This window comes from Pteropus vampyrus, unplaced genomic scaffold, assembly GCF_000151845.1.
Source record: "Pteropus vampyrus isolate Shadow unplaced genomic scaffold, Pvam_2.0 Scaffold135, whole genome shotgun sequence".
NCBI classification, from domain to species: domain Eukaryota; kingdom Metazoa; phylum Chordata; class Mammalia; order Chiroptera; family Pteropodidae; genus Pteropus; species Pteropus vampyrus.
Genome location: NW_011888916.1, coordinates 5,977,368 through 5,989,079, shown reverse-complemented (window position 1 = coordinate 5,989,079; position 11,712 = coordinate 5,977,368). Strand labels below are relative to the sequence as shown.

The following is an 11,712-nucleotide window of genomic DNA, read 5'->3' as shown; positions in this document are numbered from 1 at the left end:
TGGAAATTTTTAGAAAAATAATAAATAAAATAAAATTTTATTCTGAATCTGACACATTTTCAGACAGTTTAATGGTAGCCATACTACTATTTTTTTATTGAGCCATAATGTACATAGAGCAAAATGGTCTACAACTTTATGAGTTTTTAATACATAAATACCTTTTTAACTATCTCCCAGATTAAGATATAGAAAATTTCCAGCACTCTGGGTTCTCTCATGCCCCTTCCCTATCTATAACTGCCCCTCATCTAAGAAAATACTATTTTAATTTCTATTACCATGGATTAGTTTTGCCTGTTCTTGTATTCTTTTTAGATTCTCTTCTTTCACTCAACATATTATTTGTGAGATTCATCCATGTTAGTGCATATAGTACTAGTTTTTTTCTTATTGCTGTGTAGTTTTTTGTATGATTTTATTGCAGTTTATACATTCTATTATTCTCTAACATTTGCATTTTCCATTTTTTGCTACAATAAAGCAAAAGTACTTTAAACAGTCTTTACATATGTTGATATGTGGTTTGCATTCTTTGATAAATATTTGTGTTCAATTCTGTTGGGTGGATTCTCTTGGAGTGAAAATAATTGGATGTTTAGGTTTGGTAGGTACTGCCAAAAAGTTTTCTAAAGTAGTTATACCAATTTACATTCTCACCAGCAATGTATAAGAGTTCTAGTTGATCCACATCTTCATCAATACCTGATAGTCTTTTTCATTACTAGCTATTTTGGTGGATGTAAAGTGGTATTTCATTGTAACTTTAAATTTCCCTGATGGTAACGATCTTTATTGGCCATTTGAGTATCTTCTTTAGAAGTACTTGTTCAATTCTTTTGTCAATTTTTAAATTAAAATTATTTTTTTCTTTTCTGTTATTTGTAGACATTCTTTGTAAACTCAGGATATCAGTCCTTTGTTAGATATATGTGTTCTAGATATCTTCTCTGGACTGTAGCTTTCTCTTTCACTGTCTTACTAGTGTTTTCGTTGAACTGATCTTCTTAATGAGGTTCAATTTATTGATATTCATTTTAGAGTATGTGTTTCTTTGTGTCCTATTTAAATCTTTGCCTACAATAAGGTCATAAAGATATTCCTTTATGTTTTCCTGTATAAACTTAATTGTTTCAGCCTTCACATTTAGATTCCTGATTCATCACAGCTAATTCACATAGATAGTATGAATTTGGGGGTTAAGTTTCATTGTTTCTCAAACAAATATTCACTTCATCTGGCACCATTATTTAAAAAAATCCTTCTGCCACTTAATGGCAATTATGATTTCATTGTAAATCAGGCAACTATATATGTGTGAATCTAATTTTGATCTCTATTCTGTACCAATATTGGTCAGTATGTCTATTGTCTTAGTTTGGACTGCTATAACAAACCACCATAGACTGGGTGGCTTAAACAACAAACATTTGTTTTCCATATTTCTGGAGGCAGAGAAGTCCAAGATCGAGACACCCGCAGGTCACATGTCCTGTGAGAGCCTGCTTCCTGATTTGCAGATGTTCTATATCCTCAAATGGTAGAGAGAAGAGAGAGAGGAAACAAACTCTCCTGTCTCTTCCTATGAGGGCACAAATCTCATTCATGAATGCTCCATTCTTAAGATCTAATTACCTCCCAAGGGCTCCACCTCCTAATACTATTGCATTGGTGGTTAGGATTTCAACATGTGAATTTTGGGGGACACAAATATGTATTTTTTTGCCAACACTACTGTATGTTAATTACTGTACCTAGGTAGTAAGTCTTCAAATCTTGTTCTTATTCAGGATTATCTTGGCCATCCTGAGTTTTTTGCATTTCCATAAAATTTTGGAATCAGCTTATCAATTACCACAAAATTCAAACATGGGAATTTGAAATGATTACACTTAACATATAGATAAAATTGTGGAGAATTGGTATTTTGATAATATTGTTTTTCCTTCATGAATGTGAATTATCTCTCTCTTTATGAAATTCTTTAATTTCTCCAAGCAGTGTTTTATAGTTTGTGGTGTAGAGAGGTCTTTCAAATCTTTTTCTTAAAATTAATTAATTAATTTATTTTTATGGTGACATTGGTTAACAAAATCCAACAAGTTTCAGCTGTACACTTTAACAGTAAGGCGTATATATATATATTTACACTGTGTGTTCACCTCCCATAGTTAGATTTCTTTCTGTCACCACATATTTGACCCCCTTTACCCCATCTGCCTCCCCTCTTTCCCCACCCTCTTCCAAATCTTTTGTTAGATTTTTTTTGCTAGGTGTCGACATTTTTTATGTTATTATCAATGGTATAGCTTTATAACTTTTACTTATTTATAGCTAGCATATAGAAACACAATGAATTTTTATATATTAATCTTGTATCTAGATACTGTGCTAAATTCAGTTATTTTTGTAGATTTTTCTTGGGTTTTTCTATATACAACATATTATCTGCAAATGATGCAACTTTTACTTCCTTTCCAATCTTTATATATTAAAAGTATTTTTTCTCTTTGCACTAGCTGGGACCTTTAATATAATACTGATTAGATGATAGTGAACATTGATGTCCTCTTCTCAAATTTAACATAGGTGTAGGAAATTTAACATAGGTTTAGGTTTTATATAGTTAACTTTTACCAGATTTTTAAAGTTGCATTTTTAAAATTATTTTGCTGAAAGTTTTATAATGAATACATGTTGAACTTTATCAAATGCTTTTGCTGCACCTATTGAGATGATCATATTATTTTCCTTCTTATTCTGTTAATATGGTAAATTAAATTAATTGATTTTTCAAATGTTAAACCGTGTGTGCTTCCTGGAATAAATCTAACTTGATCATGCTGTGTTACCCTTTTTATATATTACAGGGTTTGTTTTGCTCATACTTTGTTTAGGATTTTGGCATCTAGGTTCAAGGGAGATATTGGTCTATAATTTTTTTTCTTATAATATCTTTGTCAGGTTTTGTAACTAGGGTTGTGCTGGCTATATAAAACAATTTAGGAAGTGTTCACTTTTTCATTATAGTCTGAAAGAGATTGTTAATCTTGGTATATTTCTTTCCTTAAATGTTAGGAATAATTTACCAGTGAAGCCATATGTGCCTTGAATTTTCTTTGTGGAAAGGATTTTAATTTTGAATATAATTTCTTTAACAGATATAAGACTATTCATATTTTACTTTTTTTTCCTTTTTTTTCTTTATATATTTGAAGCTATGTTATTAGGTACATACAAATTTCAGATTGTCGTATGTTCCTTTTGAGTTGATATGTTCCTTTTATCAAATGTCTCCATTTATATCTAGCAATACTTCTTGCCTTAAAGTTTACTTTTTCCCACATTAATATAGCCATGATAGTTTTCTTTTGATTAGGTTTATTTTAAGCCTTTATCTGTTCTTATCTTTACAGTATGTAAACAGTACATAATTGGATTTTGTTTTTAGTTATTCCGACAATATTTATCTTTTAATCAGATATATTTCTGATATATTTAGATTTAAATTTATCATCTTATTATTTGTTTCCTGTTTGTCTCATATAATTTTTGTCTCCTTATTTTTCCTTTCCTGTAGTTATCATCATCTTCTCCTTTTGAACTAACGAGGTTTTAGTTACATATTTTTTGGTATTATAGTAAAGGTCACTTTAGAGCAGAATTTCCTCAACGTCAGCACTATTGACATTTTGGAGCAGATAATTCTTGTTATGGAGGCTGCCCTGTGCATTATAGGATGTTTACCAGCATCCCTGACCTGTACCCAGAAATACAAAAATTTTCAAGACATTGCCAAATGTTTTCTTGATTAGCCAAATCAACCCTTGTTGAGAATCACTGCTCTAGGTTAGTTCTATCCAATAGAAATATAATAAGCCATATATGTATTTTTAAAATTTTCTAGTAGTAACATTAACAAAGCAAAAAAAGGTAAAATTACTTTAAATAATGTTTTTATTTGACCAAATGTATCTAAGATATTAACATGTCAACACTTAATCAATGTAAAAAATGGTTAATGAGATATTTTACTTTATTTTTATGTTATATCTTCCAAATCTGGTATGTTTTACTCTTACAATGCATCTCAATTTGAACTGGCCATATTAAGTACTTAATAGCCACATATAGCTAGTAGCTATGAAATTGGACAATACTCCAGAGATCTTACTATTTATCTTTAACTTATTGTGTTGATTAATAAATAAGTCAATAAACAGAGTCAAAATAAATCAATATGCCTACCACCATAGAAAAATTTTATAATAGTTCAACTCTATTTATCCCTCATCCTCCCTTTGTGGCACTGTTGCCATATATTTTATTTCTACTTACATAATAAATCTCACAAGACAGTAATATTGTTATTGTTGCTTTTTAAAAAATCTATGTTCTCTTGTACTAGCCCACATATTTACTCTTTTGTCATTCTTCATTCCTTTCTACTGATGTGTACTTCTTCTGGGGTCATTTTCCTTCAGCCTGAGGATCTTTTAGAAGATCCTCAGGCTGAAGGATCCTTTGTCTTGAGGGTCTACTGGCAACAAATTCATTTAGCTTGCTTTCTGTCTTTATTTCACCTCATTTTGAAAAATATTTTTGCAAGACAAAGGAAGGATCCTTTGTCTTGAGGGTCTACTGGCAACAAATTCATTTAGCTTGCTTTCTGTCTTTATTTCACCTCATTTTGAAAAATATTTTTGCTGAGCACAAAACTATAGGTTGGGAATTATTATTCTTGTTAGCAATCTAATTATGAATTCCATGATGTTTTTGGCTTCTGCTAAAAGTCAGTTGGAAATCTTATTCTTTTAAAAGGAATGCTTCCACTTTCTCTGGATGCTTCTAAGATTTTAGTTTTTTATTTTCTTTGATTTTCAGCAATTTTACTAAATTGTATTTGGGTTTGGTTATCTTGACATTTACCCTGAACCTCTTGAATCTGTGTATTGCTATCTTTTATCAATTTTGCAAAGTCTTTGACCATCATCTCTTCAAATATTGCTTCAGCCCCATTTTCTTTCTCTTCTCAATGCACGACTCCAATTATATGTATGTTAGACTACTTGATTGTGTACACATGCCTTTTATTAGTGTTCTGTTTTTCTCATTCTTTTTTCTTTCTGTGCTTTAGTTTGAATATTTTCATTGGACTTATCTTTGAGTTCTCTAGTCTTTCTAGTCTGCTTTTAAACCCATTTATTGATTTCATTATTTCAATTATTGTATTTTTTATTTCTGGATTGTTCATTTTATTCTTTTTAAATAAATTTTAAGTTTTCCACCTTTTCACCATGTTTTAAAACTCACTTTTTTGATTAAAAAAATATTTGTAATAGTGATTTTAAAGTCCTTGTCACCTAATTATGACATTTGGATCATCTGTGGTTCTGGCTCTGTTTGTTTTTTATCTTGATTATTGTTGTCATTTTATTCTCTTTATATGTATTATATGTATTAATTATATCTACACATTGTTTAAAATAGGACCATAGAGAATACTAGTGATGTTATTTTACCCCAGAGATACTTAGCTCTTTTCTCTAAGTAAATGAAGTAAAGTGAAGATCACATTAGTACAATCCAGAATTGAGCTATATTGGAGCTGAGTTGAAATTTTTGTGAGACTCATTCTATCTCTGATTTGTCCCTGTTCCTTAAGGGGAATGGCTCTTCTGAGCTTTTAATTGAAAGCTTGGTAACAAACTATAGAAATGATCCCTGAAAGTATTACCCAGCCATAAGAAAAGATGAAATACTGCCATTTGTGACAACATAGATGGATATTGAGATTACCATGCTAAATGAAATAAGTCAGTCAGAAAAAGTTGAGAACCATACAATTTCAGTCATATGTGGGATGTAAAACTGAAAGCAACAAACAGATCCATGGACATAAACAACAGTTTAGTGATTACTAAAGGGAAAGGGGGAGGTAGATAAGGGGACCAAATATATGGTGAAGGAAGGTAATTTAACTTTGGGTGGTGAACATACAATGATGCAATATACATATGATGTATTATTAAATTGTACACTTGAAACCTATATAATTTTATTAACCAATGTCACTCTGATAAATTTATTTTTAAAAAGATAGTAATTTACCAGGACTTAACTGACAAAGAAATAGTCTTGGATGATTTATTATGCTCCAAAAAAATACAGTTATGATGATCAATATACCACATAATTTGTGTGATACTTGTTCTCCCTTTTAAAAATCTTATGTGCCTTTTACTATTTCTGTATGCATGAATTGTTTCCATAAATGCAAATTCTGATTTTATTTGACTACATTTACATTACGTGACTACAACCAAAAATACTAGCTAGTGAAGACCATAAGCATTTTTGAATAATATATATATTTTGAAACTATAACTATGAAACATTAAATCAATCAACCAATCACATCTGAGTCATCACATGATGATATTCAATTTGTAATATATCGGGTTGAGAATAGATTGAAAATTTATAGCATTCAGAATATTTAATCATTCTTGTTGAAGTAAAATATATTCAGTACTAAGACAATATCTACCTCTTATCAATGTAAATTTAAAATGAAAGATGCAAGTCTTTACATCTTAATGCTATAACATAGAGTATTTAAAAATGTAGAAAATCCAAAATTATAAGATTATGTCAAAAAGTGTGTTTATGTTGGTGCGTCATTTAAAAAAGGGAAAATTTTAAAAATAAATACTTGGTTAATTATTTTTAAAATTTATGATTTTTATAATTTATCAATTTTTATAGTTGTTGCAGCAGAACATTGATATTTTCTTCCCACTATACTCTATTCACAAGTGGAATTATCAGTATGATTTAAAGTGAATTTTCCTGATTACTAATGAAGTTGAGCTGTTTTCATATATTTATGGGCATTGGATTTTCCTTTTTGTGAAATATATGTTCTTTTGCCTCTTTTCAACTGGGCTATCTACTTTTTAATAATTTGAAGAAGCTTTTTATATATTCTTCTAGAATGACTCTTTTGTAAGTTGTATGTGTTGCAACTTATTCTTTCCCTCTGTGGCTTTTAAAAAAAACTTTTCTGTGGATCTGTAATATATCATAATAAAAAAGGTTGAAAATATTCTAGACATGTTAAGATTGAGATACCTGTGGACTATCTAAGTGGAACTGTCAATGCCATAGTTACAGATTTGAGAGTGTATTTGACACTTTTTATGCATTGCCTCAGATTTTCCACCAGGCTTCCTGCCCTCGGCTGCTTGCTCAGCCCTAGCTACTGCCTCCATGACCAGGCTCCAGTGGATCCAGTTGGTTTCACACTGAATCTTGAAGTCTTTGACTTCTTCCACAAATTCCAGATGCAGATGAAGGATCACGCCACAGAGTATGAGATCTTCTTTATCTATAAAGTACAGGAGAGGCCAAGTGATTGGAAAGCATAACTCTGTAAGGGGCAAACTTTGACAGTGGGAGACCTGACACAGGGGTGGCCAGCCAGTAAATTCCCTCTTCATTCTTCTCCAATAGACTTTTCTGATGCATGGTGTTCCTATATAAGCTGTCTGGAGATGTCCTGTTTTGGGTAAGTTTCTGTAACTTTGGTAAGTAATGCTATTTGATAAGTGATGCCATTTGTCTCTGTTTATATCAAGTACTACACAAAAGCCCAGATTGCAGGTCGTTTTCTCTTACCACAAACCATAATCTCCATTAGATTGCATATGTTTCATTACCTGACTCCTTTCCAACCTGCCTCTGCCACCCACTACCATAATAATACCTTAGATCTTGTCTTAACTATAACTAAACCTTCCTGTAATCTCAATTTCAAGCATCCTACTCTCCAACTATCATCTGCCTTTCTACTCACTCCCACTAAGATCCTGTGATCATTCTCAAAGCCCCCTGAGACTTTTAACTTACTGCTCCTTCATCCCACTTATGACCTCACACCATTTTTGCCTAATTTAAACTCCAAGGCCAGTGATTATAATTATTCCCTTCCATTCATCTTCAACTCACTTACTTCTCTCACTTTGTCATATTCCTATGGGAAAAATGGTTAAATTCAACCCTCTTTCTACCCTTTTGATTACACCCATACAGCTAAATGAGACCGGAAAAAAACGCACTACTCATACCTTCTGTTTCCTCAGGTCTCTAAGTTTTCCTCCCCTTTCACACTTTCAGCTAATAATTTTACTTCCTATTTTACTGCAAAAGTTGAGGCAATCAGAAGAGAACTTCCACAACTCCCACCACACTCTCCTGTTTTCTTCTGACCACTCCTTCTCAGTTTCCTTTGCTGGTTCCTCTTCATTTCCCTGACTTCTAAATATTGGGAGGTTCCATGGCTCAAATCCTCTCTTTTTACTTCCTTTCTTTTTCTATCTAACCTTATACTCTCAGGCATCTCATCCAATTTAATGGTTTAATATCATCTGTGTGTTGACAACCGACAAATTCATATCTCCAGCCAAGTCTTTTCCCTGGAACTCCAGACTTATGTACCAACTGCTTACTTATCATCCCCACTTGGATATATAATAAGCATCTCATATTTTACATCCTACCTCCAAACTTGCTTCTTCTACAGTCTTTCCAATCTCAGTCCTATTTGCTCAAACCTAAAAGCATTGGAGGCAAATCCTACTGATTCTTAAAAAAAAAAAATTCAGAATCTGATTATCACTACCTTTACTGCTACCATCTTGGTCCAAGTTATCTTAATCTCCTGCCCAGATTATTGCAATGGCATCCTAACTGGTCTATATCTACTCTTGTCCACCTTCTCAACATAGCAGCCACAGTCATAGTATTAAAATAGAAGTCAGATCATATTATTTTCTTGCCCAAAACTCCAATGGCTTCTTTTCATCTCACTCAGCGTAAAAGTAGGAGCCCTAACAATACTCTCTAAGGTCATATATTATCTTCCTCAGTATCCCCCAGTACCTATGATATCATTTCTTCCTATTTTCCCCTCACTTACTCTACTAATCCTAACATACTCGTTTCATTGCTGTTCTTGAATACTCCCCAAGATAAGCATTCTCCTGCCTGAGGCCCTTTGCACTTATTTTTCTCTCTGCCTGAATACTCAATTCAGATATTGATAGGGCTCATATTTTATAGATGTTGTCTCCAATTTCACATAATTGAGGCCTTCCATGAACACCCTATTTAAAACTACAACTCCCTTAACACTCTTTTTCCCTTTGCTATTTTATTTTCCTCATAGCACTTACCATCTTCTATCATACAGTGTATTTTATTTGTATGGTTTTTAGTTTTCTCTTGGTTCTCCCTCCTAGAATGTATGATCCATGAGGATAGAATTTTTGTCTGATTTGTTCTTTACTGTATTTCTAGAGTCTAGAAAAGTGCTGAAGAAATGATAGGCACTAAGAACATATTTGTTGACATCACTAGGATGCCAGACTTTTTACTAAGATGCTGGTCATATTATTGTGAACAGGCATCATCCCTGCTTTCATGGAACTTATAGCCTAATTTAAGAAACCAACTTTAAACATAAAAGTATCCAAATAAATAGTCAACTACGGTTATAGTAAGTACCACTAAACAAAAGTACAGATTAATATAAGGGCAGTAAGCAAAAGGCTCTAAGGAGTTAGGAAAGATTTTCCTTAAAAGTTATATTTAAGTTGATACCTGACCAGTGAGAAGGACTAGCATATTCAAAAGCCCCAGGGTAAGAAAGAGCTTGCCGTTTTCACAGAACTACAAAATCCTTAATGTTATTGGAATATAGTGATTGAGAGTATTTTCAATTTGTGTTTCTCTGAAAGCAGAGTCATAGACGTGGTCTTGGATGCAGGTAGTTTATTTAGGAGGCAGTTAGTTTATTTAGGAGGTTATCCCAGGAACCAAAAGGGAGAGAGTAAGTAGAGTGAAATAGGGAAAGAGGAAAACAAATATAATAAGGATTGCGTTATTGAGTATTTTGTAATCCACTTTAAAGAGGCTGGAGCATTTATTTACAAACCCCACATTCTATCAACTGAGAGTTGCCTCAGATAGGGGTTAAATTCTCCTCCACTCATCTGGGCTATGCTTGCCAAATGGGCTGAGCAAGCTCCCATTCTGTCTGGAGAAGGCCTTAGGGCAGAATGCAGACTTATTTGAGTAAGAGACTGGAAATGTGAAGTGAATTGGAATGACCTAATACAGATATGGCTAGAATCAGAGATCGGCTGTGCATATGTGATATGGGTGGTACCAGAAACATCTGTTACAGAGGGAGAGAGTACTACTGTTATAATATTATTATTTTTCATTTGGAATAAAGTTGCCACAGAACATGAATAGCTAAATCTAAAATCATTATATTTCAATGCTTAAGCTTTTTCCTTCTCAAAATCAAATTCAGTTTTTAGTTTTAGGTGTACAATATAATGATTCAACATTTATGTGTATCGTAAAATGAATGTCACAATAAATCTAGTTAACATTTATCACCACACATAATTAGAAAATTTTTTCTTGTGATGAGAACTTTTAAGATCTACTCTCAGCAATTTTCAAATATAAAATATATGATGTTATTAACTACAGTTACCATGCTGTACATTACATCCCCAGGACTTATTTTATAACTGGAATTTTATACATTTTGACCACCTTCACCCTTTTTGCCCACTCCACAATCCCTGCCTCTGGCAACCACCAATATGTTTTTGTATCTATGAGTTCAGGTTTTATTTCTTTAGATTCCATGTATAAGTGAGATCACCTGGCATTTGTCTTTCTCTGTCTGCCTGACTTATTTCAGTTGACCTAATGCCCTCAAGTTCTATCCAGGTTGTCACAAATGGAAAGATTTCCTTCTTTTTATGGCTGAATAATATTCCATTGTGTATATATACCACATTTTCTCTATCCATTCATCCCAAGGTACACTAGAGTTCTTTTCATATTGCAGCAATGCTAAATAATGCAATGAACATGGGAATACAACTTTTTGAGTTAGTGTTTTCATTTCCTTCAGATAAATACCCAGAAGTGGAATTGCTGGATCAAAAGGTAATACTATTTTTTAATTTTTTGAGGAACCTCCATACTGTTTTCCATAGTGCCTGTACCAATTTACATTCTCACCAACAATGCACAAGGGTTCCCTTTTCTCCACATCCTTGCTATTGAGTTGTATGAGTTATTTATATATTTTAGACATGTTTTCCTCTAGGAGTTTTATGATTTCAGGTCTTAGATTCAAGCCTTTAATCCATTTTGAGTTGGTTTTTGTGTATGGTTTAAGATAGTAGTTCAGTTTCATTCTTTTGCATGTGGCTTTACAATTTTGTAAATGTCATTTACTGAAGAGACTGTCCTCTCCCCATTGTATATTCTTGGCTCTGTTGTCATAAATTAATTAACCATATATTCATGGGTTGAGAATCTTCTTTTGTTGAAAACAAACAAACAAATATCACAGTTTGGAAAAAGAAAGTAAGTACTAATAGTTTTTAATTAGTTTATTTTAAAGAAGAAAGGAAGTTATATATTAGTCTGTTAGAGTAATGAATAATATTTTATTTTTCAGCCTTCTGCATATTTGTCAGTGACTTTATTGAAACTGGTCTTCTTCACATATTCATATTCAGTAGAGAATATAGTCAGATTTTCAATCTTATTTTTACTCACTATTAATTGAAGAACTTTTTTATTGACTTTAATTTTTAAAAGTTTCTTTCGAATGAA

The 11,712-nt window shown here is 32.2% G+C and overlaps 1 protein-coding gene across 2 annotated transcripts in view; it reads right to left on the bottom strand.

Moving 5' to 3' along the window:
• Positions 1 to 11,712, bottom strand: part of CUNH1orf185 (chromosome unknown C1orf185 homolog) — a 128,288-nt gene that overhangs the window by 80,586 nt on the left and 35,990 nt on the right. Inside the window, exon 2 of one of the 2 annotated variants that reach the window (XR_002782161.1) lies at positions 6,118 to 7,390. The exons of the other annotated variant lie outside the window; for it this stretch is intronic. The gene's annotated coding sequence lies outside the window, so the exon portion shown is untranslated. Of the gene's footprint in view, positions 1 to 6,117; positions 7,391 to 11,712 lie in introns of those variants that run through there. 2 annotated transcript variants of the gene reach the window in all.